Source organism: Pan troglodytes, chromosome 18, assembly GCF_028858775.2.
Source record: "Pan troglodytes isolate AG18354 chromosome 18, NHGRI_mPanTro3-v2.0_pri, whole genome shotgun sequence".
NCBI classification, from domain to species: Eukaryota; Metazoa; Chordata; class Mammalia; order Primates; family Hominidae; genus Pan; species Pan troglodytes.
This window is the reverse complement of record NC_072416.2, coordinates 30,915,828-30,939,449: the sequence shown is the minus strand read 5'-3', so window position 1 is coordinate 30,939,449 and position 23,622 is coordinate 30,915,828. Positions and strand designations below refer to the sequence as shown.

The window sequence follows — 23,622 nt, the reverse complement described above, 5'->3', positions numbered from 1 at the left end:
AAGTGTGACATCAGGCAAGGGTCCCCTCCTCCAGCCCCTCCGCCCTCCCCAGAACCCAGAAAACTTGAGGATGGGCCCGGATGCCAGGCCCAAGATAACCACAAGGGGGTGACAAGCATCTTGGTCGCGTCGCCTTCCCCAAAGCCTCAGGGGCCAGGCCTGAGTCAGCTCCCCCAAGACCAGTCACTGCCAGACCCTGCGCTTGGTGGCACCAGCCCCTCTGCCTCATGCTGCCACCCGCACACAGTGTCAGGCAAGGCCCCTGTTTATGTCACACAGACACAGCCAGATACCGAGTTCACACGGGTACTCCCATTCAGAAGCGTTGGTTTTATTTGGATTGTAGAGAGGGGGGTCCCACTATGTGGCCCAGGCTGGTCTCGAAATCCTGGATTCAAGTGATCCCTCTGCCTGGCCCTCCCAAAGTGCTGGGATTACAGGCATGAGCTACTGCACCCGGCTTGTTGTTATTTTTATTTCTGAGACAGGGTCTTGCTCTGTCACCCAGGCTGGAGTGCAGTGGCGCAATCACAGCTCACTGCAGCCTCGACCTCCCAGGCTTAAGCTATCCTCCCATCTCAGCCTCCTGAGTAGATTGGATTACAGGCATGTGCCACCACACCTGGCTAATTTTTATTTATTTTAATTTTTAGTTCTGGGGTACATGTGCAGGATGTGCAGGCTTGTTACATAGGTAAACGTGTGCCATGGTAGTTTGCTGCACCTATCACGCCTAATTTTTAATTTTTTTTTTGTAGAGTTGGCATCTCTCTATGTTGCCCAGGCTGGTCTAGAACTCCTGGCCTCAAGTGATCCTTCCACCTCAGCCTCCCAAAGCACTAGGATTACCAGCATGAGCCACTGTGCCCAGCCTATTCACAAGTACTGACGAAGCACCTGCTGTTCCCCAGGGCTCTCCAAAGCCTGGAGGACACAGCATGGAACAAACACCTAGGATTCCCTGCCACCATGGGGCTTACACCCCAGGGGGAGAAGGGCAGTAGACACAGTGATCACATCAGTTGTATATTACGATCGAAAGTGGTATGGCTGTCCATAAGGTAGGGGGTGGGGAAGAGGTCTGAGGGCCATGATTGCATCATCACATACCTTGGCCACGTGGTCTCAGGCCAAACTGGCAGGATGGTATAGACGTGGCCACACCATCCCACCACACACATGGCCACACATCAGCACAGCCTGGCAGTGCCTCCCCCACCGCAGACGACCTCACCACCCGACTAATGAACACTGCGCCTGGCCAACCTGACTTTTTAAAAAATTGTATTTAGGCTGGGCACGGTGGCTCACAACTGTAATCCCAGCACTTTGGGAGGCTGAGTGGGCGGATCACTTGAGGTCAGGAGTTCGAGACCAGACTGGTCAATGTGGCGGAACCCTGTCTCTACTAAAAATACAAAAATTAGTTGGGCATGGTGATGCACGCCTGTAATCCCAGCTACTTGGGAGGCTGAGGTAGGAGAACTTCTTGAACCCTGGAGGCGGAGGCTGCAGTGAGCAGAGATCGTGCCACTGCATTCCAGCCTGGGCGACAGAACAAGACTCCGTCTCAAAAAAAAAACTGTATTTGTATTGAGACAGGGTCTTGCTCTGTTGCCCAGGCTGAAGGGCAGTAGGGTGATCATAGCTCACTGCAGCCTCGAACTCCTGGGCTCAAGGGATCCTCCTGCCTCAGCCTCCTGAGTAGCTGGGACTGCAAGCATGCACCACCACATCTGGCTGATGTTTAAATTTTTTGGAGAGATGGGGTCTTGCTATGTTTTCCAGGCTGGTCTCGAACTCCTGAGATCAAGCGATCCTTCCACCTTAGCCTCCCAAAATGCTGGGACTACAGCGTGAGCCACCACTGGGGCTAAGACCTGACTTGTCATGTGGGTGACAGTGAACTAACTCTCCATCCGTGGCCTTCATTTCTTTATTTCCCCTTATCTCATGTCATTTTTCTAGTTTTATTGAGGTATATTTGGTGTTCAAAAAACTACACATATTTGAAGTGTACAGTGTGATGATTCTGACATATGTATACATCCCTGCCGTCGAGACCACGAACACATCCATTACTCCAAAGTTTCCTTTTGCCCCTTTCTAAAACCCCATCCCCCCAACCCCTGTCTTCCAGGCAACCACTCTGGGCATTCATTTCTCATCTGTAAATGGAGAGAGGTAGACTAGGGGGGACAAGCCTTTCCCAGGCGCAGGCACACATGAGTATGTATCTGTGTGTGCACCGGCAAGAGAGGCCAGGGCTGCCTCCTTTAGAAGCTGCCACCAGCCTCCAGCCCCTGAGCACCTGCTTCCTGGTGCAGCCTCCCTCTACCCTCCCTGCACTCCCTTCTCCCTTTTTTCCCTTTTTTTTGAGACGGAGTTTCTCTCTTGTCACCTGGGCTGGAGTGCAGTGGTGTGATCTTGGCTTTTTGCAACCTCCGCCTCTTGGGTTCAAACGATTCTCCCACCTCAGCCTCCCAAGTAGCTGGGATTACAGGTGTGCGCCACCATATCTGGCTAATTTTTGCATGTTTAGTAGAGATGGGGTTTCACCATGTTGGCCAGGCTGATCTCGAACTCCTGACCTCAGGTGATCCATCGCCTGGGCTTCCCAAAGTGCTGGGATTACAGGCGTGAGCCACCGCACCTGGCCCCTTCTCCCTCTAATCCCAGACATGTCACTCCAGTGTCCCTAGCCTGCTCCTAAGCACCCCTGCACCCTGAAGAACAATGACCACAGCTCCCTCTGGGAGAAGGCACAGATGTAGAGCCAGACAGCCTGGGTCTGAGTCCCAACTCTGTCACTTGCTAGCTGGATGTCCTTGGGCAAGTTACTTCCTCTCTCTGTGCCTCAGTTTCCTCATCTATACAAAGGATATAATAATAGTGCGTTGGGCCATGCAAGGTAGCTCACATCTGTGATCCCAGCAATCTGGGAGGCCAAGGTGAGAGGATTGCTTGAGGCCAGGAGTGTGAGACCGGCCTGAGCAAGACCCTGTCTCCACAAAAATTAAAAAAAAAAAAAAAAGTTAGCTGGGTGTGGTGGTGCACACCTGTGGTCCCAGCTACTCAGGAGGCTGAAGCAGAAGGATCGCTTGAACCCAGGAATTCAAGGCTGCAGTGAGCTATGATCACTTCACTGCACTCCAGCCTGGATGACAGAGTGAGACCCTATCTAAATATAATAATAATAATAATAATAATAATAACGACAACAACAACAACAACAGTGCCTTCTCCTGATGCGTTCTTGCGAGGGTTAAGTAAGTTAACAGGCGTGAAGCCCTGGCATGTGGCATGCAGTAAGTGCTCCATAGGTGCCCAGGCTTGCTGTGTTGTTCTCGTCATCATCACCGGCTTTCTCTCTGGCTGAGCAAGGGTGGGCGGGCGGGTGGGCATTGCTGGAGGCTGGGAGGGGGTGAGCACTCCATGAGCCCCGCATCCTCTCCCAGCCCAGCGGCTCCCTTCCAGGCCCCAAGCCTCTCCTCCTCCTCTGCCTTCCCCTTCACTCTCGGCACGACCCAGCCTCCCACTTCACACGGAGAGGAGGAACATCAGGAGAGAACTTCCTGGCCTCCCACCCAGCCCCAAACGGAGCTCCATCTGCACCATCCTCTCAGCTGGCTGGGGAGGAAGGAACCCTCCCCTCCCCGCCCTGCAGCCTGCTCCCATCCCTGTCTCCCCAGCCTCCTGCCTCCCTCCATTCATGAACCAGCTCATCTTCCCTGTCAGTATGTTTTTTTTTTTTTTTTAAGACAGGGTCTCGCTCTGTCACCCAGGCTGGAGTCCAGTGGCGTGATCTCAGTTCACTGCAACTTCTGTATCCCAGACTCTGGCAATCTTCCCATCTCAGCCTCCTGAGTAGCTGGGACCACAAGGTGTACGCCACCACACCTGGCTAATTTTTGTATTTTTTGTAGAGATGGGGTTTCACCATGTTGCCCAGGCTGGTCTTGAACTCCTCACCTCAAGCAATCCTCCAAAGTGCTGGGATTACAGGTGTGAACCACCGCACCCAGCCTCCTGTCGTTTTTTAAATTAAATTAAATTTTTTTTAAACAGGGTCTCGCTCTGTTGCCCAGGCTGGAGTGCAGTGGTGCCCCCATGGCTCACTGAAGCCTCCAGCTCCTGGGTTCAAGCAATCCTCCCACCTCAGCCTCCTGAGAAGGTGGGGCCACAGGCGCGTGCCACCACGCCCAGATAATTTTTTTTCGTATTTTATTTATTTTATTTTGAGACAGAGTTTCCCTCTTGTTGCCTGGCGCAATCTTGGCTCGCCGCAACCTCTGCCTTCCGGGTTCAAGCGATTCTTTTGCCTCAGCCTCCGGAGTAGCTGCAATTACAGGCATGTGCCACCACACCTAATTTTTGTATTTTTAGTAGAGACAGGGTTTCTCCATGTTGGTCAGGCTGGTCTCGAACTCCCGACCTCAGGTGATCTGCCCGCCTCAGCCTCCCAAAGTGCTGGGGTTACAGGCGTGAGCCACCGCATCCGGCCCATATTTTATTTTTTGTAGAGATGGGGTCTCACCTTGTTGCCCAGGCTGGTCTTGAACTCCTGGGCTCAAACAATCCTCCTGCCTCGGCCTCCCAAAGTGCTGGGATTACAGGCCTGAGCCACTGTACTTGGCCTCCTTGCCCCTGTTCCAACAGGAACTTCCTCTCCAGCAACTGTCTTTTCCTAGCTCATTTCCACCTAAATATGTGCCCTGGCCTCGCTCATTCCACAGTCCCCTCCACCAGAGGTAGGAACAGTGCCAGGCCCAGAGAACCCGGTCCCACATGCCCTTCCTCTCTACTCTAGTGTGCTGATCCAAACGCAGACATGCCACTTGCCACCATGTCTCCACGCAGTCCCAGCTCTGGGCTGGACAGCACTGGCTCTTTCCCGCAGCCACCAGCTGGGCTTACATGGGGCGACATCTCCGAGTGATCGTCTTTCCCTGGTCTCAGGCTTGGAAAAAATCTCTTCCAACCCCTGTGAAATGTCCACCCACCAACGGGGTGATGAGGCTTCCGAGTTAGAAAACCGAGGTGACCACGGCAACACCAGCAGGGAGAGGCAAGGCTGCTTCTGTGCAGGCCTCCCCGGGGCCTGCGCGTCCTTGGGCCCTTTCTGTGTGGACTGTGGGGCTGTCCCCCAGGGGCTCTGATGAGCACGCAGCCCTCTTTGCCTCAAACTCCTCCCCACGCCCACCAGGGAGATGCTGGGCTGCTCCCCTGACCTACTTTTCCTGATGTGTGTGGAGTCCCCAAGGGCTGCTGAGGTGGGCGGTCCACGTGCATACAGCACACACATCCACACGTGTGCAATCCTCCCGCCTTGGGCTTTGGCCCTGCAAGGCCACCTCAGGCTGTTCTGTGTACCCTGGGAGCTTAATTGGTGGCCACCAGTGGCTACAAGCCCTCCCTGCCTCCCACACCCAGGGACAGGATGCTTGGCTTATCTCTGCCCTCTGGTATGTCTGCCTCAGAGTTGCCCTGGGAAGGGCTGGGCTGGATCAGGGACACAGTCCAGTGGGCTCAGTTTGGGCCCCATGTGTGCCCCCCACTGTCAGGTTCAGCCCATGCTCTGACCACTACCCCACGCTGCCTCTCTATGGCTTTATTTAATGCACTTATTTACTTTAATTCTTTTTTTTTTTTTAGAAATAGGATCTTGCTCTGTTGCCCAGGCTGGAGTGCAGATCATGGCTCACTGTAGCCTTGAACTCCTGGGCTCAAGCAGTCCTCCCATCTCAGCCTTCTTGTGAGTAGCTAGGACTGCAGGTGTGCATCATGGTGCACAGCTAATTTTTTATTTTTTGTGTTTAGAGATGGGGTCTCGCTATGTTGCCCAGGCTGCTTTTAAACTCCTAGCCTCAAGCGATGATCCTGCCAAGCCACCACCCCTGGCCTCTCTAAGGCTTTAGTGTCCTCTATTCTATCTCCTCAATTCCTGAAGAGTGTCTCCTGCCTGTTCCACCTCCCTCCCGTGCCTCCTCATCGCCAGGTCTCACTCCTCCAGGAAGACTTCCCTGCTGCCCTCACACGTGCTGACTCCTGTCTCTGCTGAACAGCAAGATTCACAGGGGCTGCCTGTCCCTCTCTCAGGGCCCTTGTTGAATACCTCAGCTGTGTCCCTGTCTGCCCATCAACAAACCAAGAGCTCCCCAGGGGCAGGGGCTGGATCGGATTCACCCCTCTCCTGCATCCCTTTCCTGGTTCCCAGGGCTCAGCTTTGGGGGTCCCCCTACTGTCCCCTCCCTCCTTCTTCTCCTTCCACACCTCCCTCTCCCTTCAGGCCTTTTCTCCGCAAGGTGTCAGCAGGAGACAAGGAATTAATCCATGCACCCATCCCTGCCTCTGCGTCATCCGCCAGGTACATGCTGCCTCTGACCCAGTTCCGGCGCACGTGGCGTCGGAGGCACAGGGGGAGCAATGGGCCTTGAGGCTTGGCCTTGATCCTAATGTGCGCCACTTTTTTGCTGGGTGACCTTGAGCAAGTCACACCACTGCTCTGGGCCTCTGCTTCCCCATCCCTACCATGAAGAAATCAAGTAACAACAATAATAATGGAACCAACATTCACACAGGACTTACCACCTGCCTGGCCGTTCTCAGGACTAATGCACTTAATCCTCACAAATACGAGGTAGGCATTATTGTTAGCTCCACTTTTAAAAAAATAGAGACAGGGTCTCACTATGCTGCCCTGGCTGGTCTCCAATTCTTGGCCTCAAGCAGTCCTCCTGCCTTGGCCTCTCAAAGTGCTGGGATTACAGGTGTGAGCTGCAGCACAGGCTTTTGAGATGAGGAAACAGGCAACTTGCCCAAGGTCACACAGCTAGCATTGGTATTGGCTCCAAAGCTGGTACCTTTCACTCTTGTGCTTTCCCAAGGCAGGATATTGGGAACATCACACCCAGATTCCCCAGCCAGGTGGGGAAACTGAGGCCCAGAAGAGGGCCGAGTCTCAGTGGGAACTCGACCCTCAAAGTATTTCGTCATTGGTCGTCCCTGCCTCCACTTGCAGGAGCAGCTGTGGATGTGATGGCTGTGAACTTGCCAGCACCAGGCAGCGGAGGCCTCTCTGACCTCTGTTCATGCTGGGCTGTCAGCGCCGCATCCACCCACACTCAAGAGGGTGGAGGAAGGGCGCACACACCTCACGCCTCAAGGGTGTGTCCTCACCGGCCCTGAGGGAGGCCTCCATCTGCCATCTGTGTTGCTGAGGGTGGGTGGGGGTCCCCCTCGGCTTCATGGCAGTAGTCACGGCTCTGCCACAAGCTGGGAGGGCCACTGTGGTGGGGGAGGGTTTCCCAAGCAAGAAGCAAGACTGAGCCGCCCACCACTTCCTGCTGGCGGTCGGCAAGCGTTGGCACCACCCTTATGAAACGACACCCAACTCATCGTCTGGCTCAGGCCTACTTTGGAGTCCTTGTTGCTCTCCCCACCAACACACACACGGATGCACAAGCATCCACACAGACACACATGCACACATGCGCACACACACAGACACACGTGTATACACAGACCTACATGGTGTGGCCAACTTGGAAAAATTTCATTCATTGAGTCCTCACAAAACCCCTGAGAAGGGGGGGTGCTTCCTATTATTTTATTTTTTTAAAAAATAAAAGGTTTCCCCATTTTGCCCAGGCTGGTCTTGAACCCCCAGGCTCAAATGATCCTCTTGCCTCAGCCTCCCGAGTAGCTAGGACCACAGGCATGCGCCACCACGTCCAGCTTGAATTCCTATTTTGAAAAAATAGCTTAATTGAGGTAGAACTTATATACCACCTAACTCCCATGGAGTGCACAATTGAATGATTTGAGTAAACGTAAAGGGCTGTGCAGTCATCGCCACAACTGAGTGATGCCTTCTATTTAACAGACAACAAAAGAGGCCCAAGAGGTGGATGATCCGCCCATAGTTATGACACAGACAGCCACCTGTCCCTCAGCAACGCGTGTGCCCTCTCCTATACTACAAAGTCGGGCTGGAGAGCGGCCATCCAGCAGGGAACCACGTTGCCTCCCTTGCATCCAGGCCAGCCATGTGACTGGCTCCCCACTGGAATGTGCACAGAAGTGGTATGTGTGTCGCTGTCAGCCTGGGGCTTCAAAGGATCGGGGAAGGTTTATCTGCACTCTCTTCTTCTGCGGCTGGTTTGATGCAGAGGACTCCAAAACCCCAGAAGATGGTGGAGCCACAAGAGAAGAAGCACCTGGGTCCCCAGGTCACTGTGTGGAAAGCCTCCTGCTGTGGAGGATTGCCCGTCTGCATTGTTGTGGGAGCCACTGGGAAACTTCGATCATGTTTGGCTGCTGGGATATGGGGGCTTGTTTGTTACAGCAGCTGGCACTACCCCAATTCAAGGGTTATGCAGCAAGTAAGCAGAAGAGCTCAGATCTGGGGCTGCATGTGATGGCACCTGTAGTCCCACCACTTTGGGAGGCCGAGGTGGGAGGATTGCTTGAGGTCAGGAGTTCGAGGCTGCAGTGAGACATGATCACACCACTGTATTCCAGCCTGGACAACAGAGTGAGGACCCCATCTCTATCAATTAAAAACAAAACAAAATACACACACACACACACACACACACACACACACCCCAAAGAATGCCAGGCACGATAGCTTGTGCCTGTAATCCCAGCAGTTGGATTGGGAGGCCAAGGCAGGTGGGTTGCTTGAGCCCAGGAGTTCAAGACCATCTGGGTAACATAGCAAGACCTCCATCTCTATCTACAAAGAAACAAAAAAATTAGCTGGGCATGGTGGCACATGCCTATAGTCCCAGATACTTGGGAGGCTGAGGTGAAAGGATCGCTTAAGCCTGGGAGGTCTCAACAGAGTGAGACCCTGTCTCAAAAAAAAAAAAAAAAAAAAAAAGCCCAAGCATGGTGGCTCACACCTGTAATCTCAGCAATTTGGGAGGCTGAGGCAGGCAGATCACTTGAGATCAGGAGTTTGAGACCAGCCTGGACAACATGGTGAAACCCCATCTCTACTAAAAATGCAAAAATTAGCCAGGTGTGGTGGTGGGCGCCTGTAATCCTAGATATTTAGAGGGCTGAGGCAGGAGAATTGCACGAACCCGGGAGGTGGAGCTGGCAGTGAGCCGAGATTGTGCCATTGCACTCCAGCCTGGGTGACAGCGAGACTCTGTCTCAAAACAAACCAGAGAGATTAGATTTGAACCTCAGCGTGTCCAACTCCCTGGAATGTGGCCAGAGGAGGTTAACCAGGACAGTGACAATACTGGGCACCAAGTGACAAGGACCCAGTTAGAGAAGTAGGTGGAGAGTGACCAGCCTGTAAAGAGAAGACGGCTTGTTCCTATCCTGCTCTGTGGGAGAATAATTATGCTGGCAAATATTTCCTGAGCATTTACTACATGCCAGGCACTGTGCTAACCACTGTGGATTAAATCTATTAGATAATAAGCACAGCAACCCTGGGAGGTGGGTGCTACCGTCACTATCCCCATTTTACAGGAAGAGATATTGCTATGGTTTTAATGTCCCCTCCAAAACGCATCTTGAAATTTATTTATTTATTTTTTCTTTTCTTTCTTTCTTCTTTTTTTTTTTTTTTGAGACTGAGTCTCACTCTGTTGCCCAGGCTGGAGTGCAGTGGCATAATCTCAGCTCACTGCAACCTCTGTCTCCCGGGTTCAAGCGATTCTCCTGCCTCAGCCTCCCGAGTAGCTGGGACTACAGGCGTAAGCCACCACGCCCGGCTAATTTTTGTATTTTTAGTAGAGATGAGGTTTCACCATGCTGGCCAGGCTGGTCTCTAACTCCTGACCTCAAGTGATCCACCCGTCTTGGCCTCCCAAAGTGCTGGGATTTCAGGTGTGAGCCACCACGTCCAGCCAATAAATGGTAATTTTTACTCTGTCATTTTAGAGACAGTGAAGCATAGTGGTTAAGCTTTTGGACACTGGAGTGATGGTGCCTGGATTTGAATCTTGGCTCTGCCACCTATTGGATGGATGATTTTGAACAAATGACATGACCACTCTGTGCCTCAGTTTCCACATCTGTGTATTGGGGTTAATAAGTCTCTGTGTCATAGGACATTGTGGGGATTAGATGAGTTCATTTACATGAGGCGCTTGGTACATGACAGGGGTTCCCTGAGTGTCAGCTATTTATCATCACTCTCCTCCCCGCTGGCATCATCAACCTATTCTAGCACCCCCAGCCTCTCTGTTCACAGTGGCCGCTGTTACTCACAGCCACCCCCATCTGTACTGCACTGTGCTGGGGCTGGGGCTGGGGCTGGGGCTGGGGCTGCTGGAGGGAGACAGCACCTTGCCCTGCAGATGCCCTGGCTTCTAGCGCAGCCCTGCCACTGACTTCCTACGTAACTTTCGGCAAATCACTGTTCCTCTCTGGCCATCAGTCTCTGTGCCTGTAAAATGGGGCTGATGATACTTTGCGCAGGCCCTTGGGAAAATAGCTATGTGCCTACAGGGTCACATTCAGGAAAGCCAAGTATAAAAAGTTACAATTTCCCAAACGCGTAGAGAATTATTCACCCAGCGTTTGTCACACCCTGGCTAAGTGCTGGGAATAGTGAGATGAGGAAGGCACAGGGCTTGCTTTCAAGGAGCTCTTCGGTTTCTTGCTGGGTTGTTAATCCCCTTCAAGGCCTATTCAGGTGCCACCTCCTGATTTAGGAAGCCACCCGGATCCCTACTGCCAGGGCCCTCCTTGGAAATGTTGGAGCACTGACCATTGCCCTGGCCTCATGGTTATCTGTGTCCATATTTTATCTGCCTCTCTGATTTGTGGGCTCATTCCCACTTGTCTGTTGCATTGCTCTAACATAGGCACCCCATGCCAACACCCCGCACAGTGCCTGAGCCCGAATAGCTTGCGAGTTACATAAACTCAACTCAAACCAGCTGAATTAAGCCAAAAAGGAAGTATATTGATTCATGAAACAAATGTTCAAGAGTATAATTGGCTTTAGGCATGCTTGGCCCCAGAACTCAAAGTCATCGGAAATCTCTCCACCTTTCTCTCCTCTCTGCTTATATCTTTATTGCTTTATTCTCAAGCGGGCTCTCCCCTTCCCCCATGATGGAAAAGCCAGCCCACAGCAGCGGCACAGCTGTGTCCTGCAGCTTTGCAGCCCAGGGTGAGAGGGTCCCTCTTTCCTGATGGCTGCAGCAACAGTCCTGGGGCTAGATCTCGGTGGGTCACCTTTGGTTACTTGTTCATCTCTGAACAAGTCACAGTGACCTAGCAGATGGGATCGATCTGCTGATTGGCCAGGCCCTCCCTGCAAAACCATGGTGGAGACATCCCTTCCAAACTTCACGGGCAGAGAGAGGGCCATTACTGTAAGGAAGAGAAACTGATGTGGAACAGAAAACACCACATGCCCATTCAAGAATCCACTGAAAATATGTAAGCAAGGCAAGGATTGGGTCAACTCTGGTTTTAAGACAGTTTATCTGACTACGTATATAAGAAAGATCAGGGCTGGGTGCGGTAGCTCATGCCTGTAATCCCAGCACTTTGGGAGGCTGAGGCGGGTGGATCACTTGAGGTCAGGAATTCAAGGCCAGCCTGGCCAACATGGTGGAACATGTTGAAACATGGTCTCTACTAAAATACAAAAATTAGCCAGGTGTGGTGGCAGGCACCTGTAATCCCAGCTACTCGGGAGGCTGAGGCAGGAGAATCACTTGAACCCAGGAGGCAGAGGTTGCAGTAAGCCAAGATTGCACCACTGCACTCCAGCCTGGACGACAGAGAAAGACTCTCTAAAAAAAAAAAAGAAAGAAACAAGGAAAGAGAGAGAGATCGGGGCCAGGTGCGGTGGCTCACACCTGTAATCCCAGCACTTTGGGAGGCCGAGGCAGGCGGATCACCTGAGGTCAGGAGTTTGAGACCAGCCTGACCAACACGGTGAAACCCTGTCTCTACTAAAAGTACAAAATTAGCCAGGTGTGGTAGCACACACCTGTAATCCCAGCTACTTGGGAAGCTGAGGCACAAGAAACACTTGAACCTGGGAGGTGGAGGTTGCAGTGAGCTGAGATGCACCATTGCACTCCAGCCTGGGCAACAAGAGCAAAACTCCATCTCTAAAAAAAGAAAAGAAAGAAAGAAAGAAAGATCTGGCGGGGAGAAACCTTGAGGCAGGTGAGGGGTCATATGGAGGTGCAGAGAGTGGGCTTGGTCCTGCAGGCTAAGGGAATTCAGCTCTGGTCCCCTTGCCTTACAGAGAAGTAAAGTGAAGCAGGTGAGAGAGGTCAGAGGTGCTCAGGGCCTGAAGTTCCACCATATGGCTGCTGAGGTGGGAGGATCACTTGAACCCGGGAGGTGGAGATTGTAGTGAGCTGGGATGGTGCCACTGCACCCCAGTCTGGGTAACAGAGTGAGACACCGTCTCAAGAAAAAAAAAAATTACCGCTGCCGTGCGCGGTGGCTCACGCTTGTAATCCCAGCACTTTGGGAGGCAGAGGCGGGCGGATCACGAGGTCAGGAGATCGAGACCATCCTGGCTAACACGGTGAAACCCCACCTCTACTAAAAATACAAAAAAATTAGCCGGGCGTGGTGGCGGGCACCTGCAGTCCCAGCTACTCGGGAGGCTGAGGCAGGAGAATGGCATGAACCCAGGAGGCGGAGCTTGCAGTGAGCCGAGATTGTGCCACTGCACTCCAGCCTGGGCGACAGAGCAAGACTCCATCTCAAAAAAAAACAAACAAACAAACAAACAAAAAAATTACCATTTATTTTCTCAGTGTGCTGAGACTTCACATTGCTGCTGTCAATCAATCTTCATGGCAGCCCCATTTTACAGATAAGGACACTGAGGATCAAAGGGGTTAAGCAACTTGCCCAAAGTCACTCAGCTCCTGAGTGGCAGAGCCAGGGACTGAACCCTGAACGTCCCACTGCTCTATCTCCCCTTCTCTATTCTTGGTCTCTGGTTCGCAGCGCCAGGCCTCTCTCCAGCTCCAGTGTCTTCAGCACCACAGGCGTGGACAGCACCAAGGCCTGTCCAGCATTAAATGGGAGGCTGGGGGAGGTTCCAGGAGGATAGGGAGCCAGGCACGGAGGAAATGCCGCAGAACTGGAACCCAGGACCCCAGGGCTGGAAAGGCATATATGGATGTACTGCCATTCATTTGACCAAACTCTGAATGACAGACACTTGGGTCGTGGCTAACCTTTTGCTATTACTATAAACAATGAGTAGCCTTGTACAGAAGTCATTTTGCCAGGTGCAGGTGAGTCCGTATGATAAAGTCTAGAAATAGGCTTGCTAGGTTAAAGGGTGAGTGAGTTTGGAATTTCTGGAGAGTGCCCAACACCCCCCATCCCACCCCACAGAGCTGTGGCACTGAACCTCTCCCAGCCACGTAGGAAGGGGCTGCTTCTTGGTGAAACACAGCAGTTGTCACTAGCTCCCTCACCCTCTCTGGGCCTCAGTGTCACTTTGGGACATGGCCAGACAGTCCCAGGTAGTTAATATGCTACCTTGCAGTGGGGGAAAATAGTGGGTGTGGTAGCTCATGCCTATAATCCCAGCACTTTGGGAGGCCAACAAGGGAGGATCTCTTGAGCCCAGGAGTTTGAGACCAGCCTGGGCAACATGGTGAAATCCCATCTCTACAAATTTTTTTTTGAAAAGCAGGCAGGAGTGGTGGCATATGCCTGTAGTTCCAGCTACTCAGGAGACTGAAGTGGGAGGGTTTCTTGAACTCAGGAATTCGAGGCTGCAGTGAGCTATGATTGCACCACTGCACTCCAGTCTGGGTAACAGAGCAAGACCCTGTCTCAAAAAAAAAAAAAAAAAAAAAAAAGAAAAGAAAAAGAAAAAAGAAATAGTGAGAAGTAAGAACAGGTTTCTCATTTGTATTTGCATAAAATAACTCTAGAATCAACACTAGACATTAGCAAGGTGCTTAGCCACCTCAGCACCCAACCTGGTCACTCTCCACTCACTCCCACCTCTCTGAGCCATCATCAGTCACCTCTCAGCTATCACAGCAACTTACTAACTGGTCCCTGCCTCCAAGCCCCCTCAACACAGCTGCCAAGGAGCATTCCCTTACCCTCAGGCTCAGCAGCCTCTACTGGCTCTCATTGTGTTCCAAAGTCCTTACCATGGCCCTCCATTTACCCTTTGGCCCATCTCCCCCCCATATTCTGCCTCCCTCTGCTCAACACGCTGGTCCCCCCACTGTTCCCTGAACATGCCAGCCCCCTGTCTGGGGGCAAGTCCTTCTGCCTTCCCCTAGATATCCACAGCACAGCTCATTCCCTACAAGTTCTGTTCAAATGACAAAATGACACCCTCTCAACCAGGGTTGCCCTACCGCACTCCTGACCCCCCATGCCCTGCTCTATTTTTTCCTGGTAGGATGTATCACTTTCTCATGTATTATATAATGTACCAACTTCTGACATCTATTATGACTGTCTCTTTTCCTCACTAGAACTTAAGCAGCTGGAGGGCAGGAATTTTGCTGTCTGGTCTTGTTCACTGCTGTATCCTCCAGCTGCTAACATGTGCCTGGAGTATAGAAGGCACTTAGTAAATGTTTGTTGAATAAATGAATTAACCTCTGAGGAGAATGGCAGGAACTGGGTGAAAAGGGGTAGCGTAGGCATGAAAATTCCTACCGGGTACAATCCAGTTGGGTCTGGGGAGTAAAAGGAACCAGGAGACCAGACAGTGCCCGAGGAAAGTGCCAGGGAGGGGTGGCACCTGCCCGCCCACCTGCCTGCACCCCCAGAGAAGGGCCAGAGGAGAACAACTGCCCCCTGAATTCCCACAGCAGGCCAGTCTGTGCTCAAGAAGCAGGGGAGGAATCTGGGAGCCCCCTTCACACCCTGCCCAGAGTGGAGGCCTCCCTCTATGTCCCGAGGTGGATGTACCAGCCTGGCTCTCTGCCTTGTAACACCTTCCCTGAAGGATGTCCCCGACCTTCACCTTTGTGTACTCCAGTGCAGAAGTCTGTTCACTTGTGGAATCTCCTATTCACTGCCAGAGGGTGGGGGCCACCAAGCCAGGCTAGTGAGGTGCTTGGAAAGACTCTGGCCTCTGCTGTTGGTCCCAGGGAGCCCTGGTCATCCCTGGCCAGCCCCTCCTTCTCTCCAGTTTTCCAGTGGGTGAAATGAGGTAAGCTACTAGTTCTGCCTTCACGGGGCACCATGAGGCTCAGGACCTTCTTCCCTGAAAAATGTCCCATGTAGCACATGCATACTTCTACACACAACAGCAGGGACAGGGCTCCTGGGAGCCCACAAGCCTCTAGATAAGGCCTCTCCCTCCCCTTGGTCCTCAACACAAATACAGACCCCAGCAAGCTTTCTGTTTTGGCTCACAAAGAGAAGGAGGAGGAGTGTATTCTCAAATCCCCTCCTTGTCTTCCCTTCGGGGTATAAATCCTGGCTCCATCCCTTCTTAGCTGTGTGACCTTGGGCAGTTTGTGCCACCTGCCTAAGCCTCAGTTTGCCCATCAGTAAAATGGGGCTGAGAATGCTCATTTAACAGGATGGGGCACAAAGTGGGTGTCAGTAAGAAGTTGCTGGTCAGAGGGGCCTGGACCTTGGATCTGTCGTTGACTCTGCAGGTGAGCCTGGGGAAGGCCTTCCTCTCACTGTGCCTTGGTTTTCTGTTCTGTAGATGGAGGCCATTTGGCTATGCTGAATCTCACCCCTGAACCCACTTGAGGCAGAAGGCACTGTAGGGATCCCCTGACCCCGCTCCTCCACTTCCCACATGAGGAGCCTGGGAGGAAGAGTCCAGACTTTCCTGACATCAAGCTGCAGACACTTGGACATTCTTCCTCACTGCCCTCCCCACCAGGGGCAATCTGGGGTTCCCGGGGCTGTGAACTCCTATTTGGCTCCGGCCTCTGCCTCAGCCTCCCCTCCCAGCTGGTGCACAGTCCGCCCCTTCTCGGGGCACATCTTTGGTGGCTATTAATAGCTTGTGACGCTGCCTTCCTGCAGCTGGTGCCCAGAGCTGGAACAGGCTCTCCAGCCTCTCCTGCCCTCCCCAGTGAGGCACTGTGGGAGGCAGGGGCCCTGGGTCCTATCCTCCTGGCTACTGGAGGGTGCAGGGCCCAGGGCAGCCCCCAGGGGTGTGGGATAAGCTGGGGAGGTCTTCCCAGCCTGGCTGCCTGGGTGAGGCAGGTGGCCCAGCACTCAGGGGTATCAACAGGAGTGCAGGACGCTGGGCACAGTAGGTGCCCACCACTGGCTGACAGGCAAGGAGACTGGGCTGAATGTCTACCAGTGGACAAGTGGTGGTCTCTGGTGAGATGGCTGGGTGAACAGAGGCCCCAGAAGAGATGGGCCCTTCTCCAGCTGCATCCTTCACCTCCTTTGCCTCCCTGAGCTCCTACACTGGGATGGACTGAAGACAGCCCAGCCTAGGAGCCTGCGGTCCAAGTTCAGGCTTTCACCGCCATTTCTAGCCTGGAAGCTTTGGATCTGCCACTTACCGTCTCCATGGCCCCATTTCCCCATTCTCAGTAAAGTGAAATAATAAAATAACAGTGCAGTTTAGGGTACTATTAGTAATAGCCAACATTTATGAGCCACTGAAAGTATAAGCACTGTATATATATTGACTCATTTCAACTTCATGACAATCTCAGGAGAAGCTATTATTATTCCCCTTACATCCTTTACAGTTCAGGAAACTGAGACTCTGAGATAGGAAGCTTGGCCAGGCACAGCGGCTCACACCTGCAATCCAAGCACTTTGGGAGGCTAACGCAGGCAGATGGCTTGAGCCTAGGAATTCAAGATGAGCCTGGGCAACATAGCAAGACCCCATTTCTATAAAACATTTTTAAAAAAATGAGCCAGGCATGGTGGCATGCGCCTGTGGTCCTAGCTAGTCGGGAGGCTGAAGCGGGAGGATCACTTGAGCCTGGAAGGCCAAAAGTGCCATGAGCTGTGATGACGCCACTGCACTCCAGCCTAGGCAACAGAGTGAGATCCCATCTCAAACAAACAAACAAAAAAAAAAAAAAAGAGAGAGAGAGATAGGAAGCGTAAGTGATGTGTCCTGTGTCACACAGCTAAGAAGTCACGTAGAGATCATCTATCTGGCTCCAAAATATTCAATAAGTATTTGTTGAGCACCTACTATGTACTTGGTACTATTTTTGGGTCTGGAATACATTCGCGAACCAAACAAACTGTCCTGCCCTCAAAGAGCTCATATTCTAGTTTGGAGGCACACAATGACAAAGATGAGCAGGAGATGTGTGTCAGGCAGTGAGAAGTCCTCAAGGAACAGCAGAGCGGGAAAGAGGCAAGGGAATTGTGGGTGGGAGGCCAGCCCATGGAGAAGGCTGCATGCACATGGGCATTGTGCTGGGCGGGCTCTCCTGGCAGAGGGCACTGTGTGGAGGCCTAGAGGTGGGACCTGCTGTGTGCACAGGGATAAGGGAGTGAAGGGCAGGAGATGAGAGCAGAGGTGAGAAGGGATGGCTGTTGTCATTCAGGGCCTCCGAGGCCATGGCGGGGACCTGGCTTCCACTCCGAGTGGGATGCACTCCAAACCCCAAACCTGAACAAACCCTTCCTGAAGCCAACCTGGCCTGGAGAAGTGAAAAGTGACAGTGTCAACCTGACCCGATCAGACTCAGAAACTCCGAGGCCAGCTGTGGCAGCATCGCACACTGTTCTTGGAGTGGGGCTGAGGAGGGGGTGGGGGAAGCTTAGAGGTTTCTCGGGGAGGCCTGGGGCAAGAGCTGCAGATTCCTCCCTGACACAGTTCTCACTGCCATGGCCCCGTGTAAGTGGAAGCGTGGGGCAGGAAATCTAGCCCTGGAGCTCAGGCGAGGTCCCATCAGGTCCATTTGACTGGCCTTGGCTTGTGGACCATGTGTGAATGGTATCAAGGGAGGCAGACTCTTCCCTAAATCCCAGCTGCGGAATCTTGAGGAAACAGCTTCACCCATACACCTCCAGTTTTTCCATCTGTAAAGATGGGGCTAACTTTCCCTTTCTGCTCAGGGCTTTGAGGACTTATATGAACAACAAACCCTTAATGGGTACTGGGTGCCATTCACGGCACTTTACATTCATTCTCTTACTCCTCACAATGACCCTAAGAGGCAAGTACTAATATCATCCCCCTTGTTTACAGATGAGGGACCTGAGGCACAGAGAGATTAAGCACCTTGTCCAAGGTCACCCAGCTGAATCTAGGGATTGCGTTTTTTACCACTAAGCTGTGTTATCTGTGAGCCCCATTGTGCCTCCTGGAGACACCTAGGGTCAGGGCTGGCAGGCACCTGAGCTCCCAAGGTGGAAAAGTCTCCTCTCTGCAAGGCCTTGAGCCCTGGCTCAGAAAGTCACAAATTATGCTCATGGATAGGTAAACACCTTCTGGCTATGGTGGGGGACCCTAACAAACCCAGAAAAGCTGCCCTGGAGGCAGTGGGGGCCCAGCGCTATACAGCCTCTCTGGGCCCAGATCAGAAGGAGGAGGATGGTCCCCTCCAGCCCCACCCCTGCCCTGTCTCCCAGCCCCTTGGGGCCATCCCAAAGCCCAGAGGCAGTTGGAACATCCTCTGCCCCTCTGGTGGTTGCCTAAAGCCATGAGGAAGGAGTGCTAGTGCAGTGGGAGATCACAGCAGTTCCCTGGGCCTGGATCAGCTCATTTGCATACCCTGGCAGGGAAGGCCAGAGCAAACACTTAAGCAGCAGGCCCTGCTCAAGCGCTTCATCTGCAACAGATCCACTTAATCCTCACAACAACTTTAGGAAGTGGCAGCTATTATTGTCTCCATTCTACGTCAGAGGAAACTGAGGCCCAGGAGACAACTGACCTGCCCAAGGTCACGCAGCCAGAGAATGGTGGAGGTGGGCTTCAAACCCGGGCACTCAGACACTGGCTTCACACAAACCTTTGGTGGCCCACACAGCTGGGTGCAAATCCTGACTCTGGGGTTAACGTGGTGCTGTCCTCAGGGCTAAATGAGAAAACGCCGTCCAGCACTGAGCACTTGACACTAGGAGATGTTCCACTGCTTCCTCTCCAATCCTGACATTACATGGTTTCCCAAGGTGGGGCTGAGCTGGACCTGTCCTCTCTCCAGGTATGGCCAAGCAATTGTGGGGCGATGGGAGGGTGGCTGGGGAGGAGAGGGGACTTTAACTGGCCTTTCCAGGCCTAGCTGCCACCCCTTCCTGAGACCTGAAAGGGGGAGCAGGAGGCGAGCCAGGGGAGGGGTGGTTTGGGGAAGACTTTGGCCTGGGGCCCATCCTTCTGGGGCAGAAAGTCTCCAGGAAACTCTCCAGCAGAAGGCAGCAGGCGCCTCATGTGGAAAGCATAGGCTGGGAAGGAGGAGGGCTTTACCCACAAAACCACGGTCCCAGCCCTCAGGCAGAGTGCTAGAAGAGGCTTAGGAAGGGCCTCCGCCCTCACCCACACCTGGGGCAGGGGCAAGCTCCACTTCACAATGCTATCCTGCCTCCCAGAGACCCCTTCCCTTTCTTGAGGACAGAACCAGAAGCCTCTGCCTCCCTAGACCAGCTCCCAAGGAAGAGTAACTGTGGAGCCTCAGTCACCCACCTGCCGACGCCCCATTTAATAAGGGCCAATAGTTAGTGAGCATTTTTGACATGGGATACCCTGTCCTAGGTCCCTTCCATTCTTTAGCCTGCTTAATCCCCCGATGATCCTACAAGATAGTATTATCCCTCTTTTATAGATGAGGGCACTGAGGCCCAGAAAGGGTAAGTGCCTTGCTGAAGGTCACACAGCATCTCAGTGAGCTTCAAGCCCAGGCAGAATCCAGAGCCTGAGCTCTCCTCCATGGTGCTCTGGTATCTGCTTTGACCTCAGGTTGCTGGAGACCTGTGTTCAGAAAAAGGGTGCACTCCCTTCTAGAACTGTGCCCAGTGACAGGGGCCTGCTGCTGGCCCCTGGCCCAGCTACTCCACAATGCCCATCAGTTTCATTTCTGTTCAGGAAATGTCAACTTTTGTTTCTTTTTTTTTGAGACGGACTCTCAGTCTGTCACCCAGGCTGGAGTGCAGTGGCACAATCTCGGCTCACTGCAACCTCTGTCACCTGGGTTCAACCAATTCTCCTGCCTCAGCCTCCCTAGTAGCAGGGATTACAGGAATATGCCACCGCACCTGGCTAATTTTTTGTATTTTTAGTAGAGACAGGGTTTCACCATGTTGGCCAGGCTGGTCGCAAACTCCTGACCTCAAATGATCTGCCTGTCTCAGCCTCCCAAAGTGGTGGGATTACAGGTGTGAGCCACCGCACCTGACCAATATTTTTTAGTTACTCCTATAATTAGGCCCCCAGCTCTCCTGCCTGACCAAAACTTAGACCAGCTTGGACTTAGTCCTAGAAAGTTAGAAGGAAGAAACTTACAGCTACAAGAAGCTTTCATCCAGTTCTTCTGTGGACAGAGGGGTGAACGGAACCCTGGACAGCAGCCCTGCCCCAAGAGTCCTGAGCAAGACCTGCACCTAGAACCAGGTCAGGAGGGGAAGGGAAGGACTCGGGTTTGCTGTCCCTGGGACACATGGGGCAAGTGGGACAGAGAAAACAGGTTTTTGGTTGCTGGATGTCACTAGTTCAGGGGTAAGAGTGCAAGATGGGATCAAGAGTGGAAAGAGGAACCAGGCTGGAGAAGTTCAGGTTCACTTCACCACATAGCCCTTAAGACCCTGGATGGACACTATTCTGTGCACGTTCTAACTTGACCATGGGGGTGGGAGGGAACACCCATGAGTGCAGAACACACACAGACGAAGGTTGCCCACTGAACAAAGATTTTTTGGGCTGTGCATGGTGGCTGTAATCTCAGCATTTTGGGAGGCCAAGGCAGGTGGATCACCTGAGGTCAGGTGTTCGAGACCAGTCTGGCCAACATGGTGAAACCTCGTCTCTACCCAAAATACAAAAATTAGTTGGGTGTGGCCGGGTGTGGTGGCTTACACTTGTAATCTCAGCACTTTGGGAGGCCGAGGCGGGTGGATCACGAGGTCAGGAGTTCAAGACCTGCCTGGCCAAGATGGTGAAACCCCGTCTCTACTAAAAATACAAAAAATTAGCCAGGCATGGTGGTGGGTGCCTGTAATCCCAGCTACTCGGGAGGCTGAGGCAGAGAATTGCTTGAACCCGGGAGGTGGAGGTTGCAGTGAGCTGAGATTGTGCCACGACACTTCAGCCTGGGCAACAGAGCGAGACTCTGTCTAAAAAAAAAAAAAAAAAAAAAAATTAGTTGGATGTGGTGGTGGGCGTCTGTAATCTCAGCTACTCAGGAGACTGAGTCAGGAGAATCACTTGAACCCAGGGGCTGGAGGTTGCAGTGAGCCGAGATCTCGCCATTACACTCCAGCCCGGGCGACAAGAATGAAACTCTGTCTCAAAAAAAAAAAAAAAAAAAGATTTTTCTGGGCCTGCAAACCCAGATGCCAGCATCGGGGGCCAGGAGGTGACCTAAGGGAGCGAATGGCTGCCTGGGGGTGGACTGGAAGGCAAGGGCCCTGTCTAAAGAAGGTGGTCATTCTCCCGCTGTGGCCTGGGGTTGCCACATCATCTGATTTTTCAAGAAGATCCAAAAATCAGCTTTTGTATGTGAAATTGCCTCCCCCCGACTTTTTTTAAGCACTCACAACAAAGACAAACATGTAAAATACACTGGACCAACAAAAATCGTCTATAGGCTGTATTTTACAGCACGTGCCCTACCATACGCTGGGCTCTGAATTAGACAATGCTGATGCAGTATGGACAAGACAAACCTGGTTCCCGTCTCCTGGAGCTGAGTCTAGATGTGGAGACAAACTCTCACTGCACATGTAGACACACGCCACTACCTCCAAGCCACCAAACCACCAACCAATCAAATTCAGCTCTCTACTACGTGCCAGCTCAGGTCAGCTCAAAAAGGGAGGTGGAGGCAGAAAACGGCTCCGGAGCCATCCTAGAGTGGGGCTTTTCAGGTCAGGGGAAGAGCACGTGACGGAGGCAGAGAATTAGAGGACACGGAGGAGATGGGCTAGGAGAGGTGGTTTAGGGCCAGGCTGCAGTCCAGAGACTATCTGGACTCAGCGACTTGATTCTGGACTCAATGGAGAGCCACTGCAGGTTAGTGAGGAGGGGAGGTCTTGCTCCTTGTCCTCCTCTGGCCTCCTCACAGTTTGCCCTGGACACAGTGACTCAAATTTCTGCTCTTCAGCCTCTGGTTCCACTGCCTTGCCTGTGGGGTGTGTGACAAAGCCCTGGGCTTCTGGGAACCCCCACTGGGGGGAAATGAACTCCTTCAGCAATGGGTAGAGCAAACCTGGATGCTTGTCCTGCCCAATTTCGATCTCCATCCGCCCTTCAAGCTGCAGAGAGGCTCACTCTCTGTCATTTTCTCTGGGAAGGGCCACGTGCTTGCCCAAGGTCACTCAGTCTTCAGGGCACCTGATTCCCCCACAGCCTGTGCTGAAGGTGGCTGCCTCAACTGTCCTGAAATTGGCAGGAGAGGCTGCCAGAGGTCTGCCCGCATCAAGTGCCCCCTACCCTCGTCTCCAGCTGGTCACATCCTCACCCTTGGGTCAGTGCCAGCAGCAGGTGGGGGTGGGGGCACTTGGTGCTGGGAAGGTGGGAGATGAGGAGTCAGCCACCCAGGCTCAGGGCTCCCAAGGCTGTAGCAGGACAGGGATCAGGTGCTTCAGGTGTAGGGTCAAGAATCTCTCAGCTGGACCTGGCCCGGTCCACTTCAACAGGCCCAATGGGACGTGCCCAGGGGTCTGATGATCAGGAGACATCAAGAAAGGAGATAGGAATGAAGTGGGGAAAAGGACCCTGACTCTAGCGCATGGTCCATCACAGACATTGGCGACAGGTTTGTTGAATGAATAAGTGAAGGAGCTACTGGCAGGGCTAGCTGTATCCTGGGTCCCGCCTTCCCGAGCCTCAGTTTGTGCACCTATCAAATGGGTCCAGCATCACTGCTTGTCTGCAGAAGGCTCAGAGAGAAGAGATGAGAGGAACTCCCAGCAGCCCAGAGTGTGTTCCTTCCATGCAGTCCAGCCCCTTCTCAGGATCTGATTCAGGATTTCAGGGTACAATGTCCCCTAGGGTCTCTCGGCTTCCCCATATGCGGTAGAGCCTGGGGTTCAGGACATCACTGAGGGCCAGGCTGGGGTACGGCCGTGTATACCACCTGGAAAGCCACAGTGAGACCCTGGAATTGGCCCTTGGTTGTCTGGGACACATTGAGCCAACCCTTGGTTTAACCTGGGTGTTCTCCAGGTTAGGAGGGGAAGGGAAAGACTTGGGTTGCTGTCCCTGGGACAAATGGGAACAGAACGGTGCCCTGACCTGAAATGGCTTCTTCATCTAGGCTACCTCTCCTCCCCAGAAACTAGCGCCTCACTTTGGGGGGTACTTACTCCCTCCCTGTCCCACAGGGAGTACAAAGTATGGTCTAGGTAAAGACCGCCAGTGTGGCCTGGGTCGGGCAGCAGAGTCATAGGGAAGATGCGATTCCCATTCATCCGCTCAAACACACCCCTTCCCCGCACTCTCACAGACAAAGACACACACCCGAAGCCCCAGCCATCACCCAGGGCCACATAAGGCAGCCCCCCTCACCTGTGGGCACC

At 52.9% G+C, this 23,622-nt stretch overlaps 1 protein-coding gene across 2 annotated transcripts in view; it reads right to left on the bottom strand.

Annotated features, from left to right (window-relative positions):
* Window positions 1–23,622, bottom strand: part of SBK1 (SH3 domain binding kinase 1) — a 64,032-nt gene that overhangs the window by 6,468 nt on the left and 33,942 nt on the right. The gene's annotated exons all lie outside the window — the stretch shown is intronic.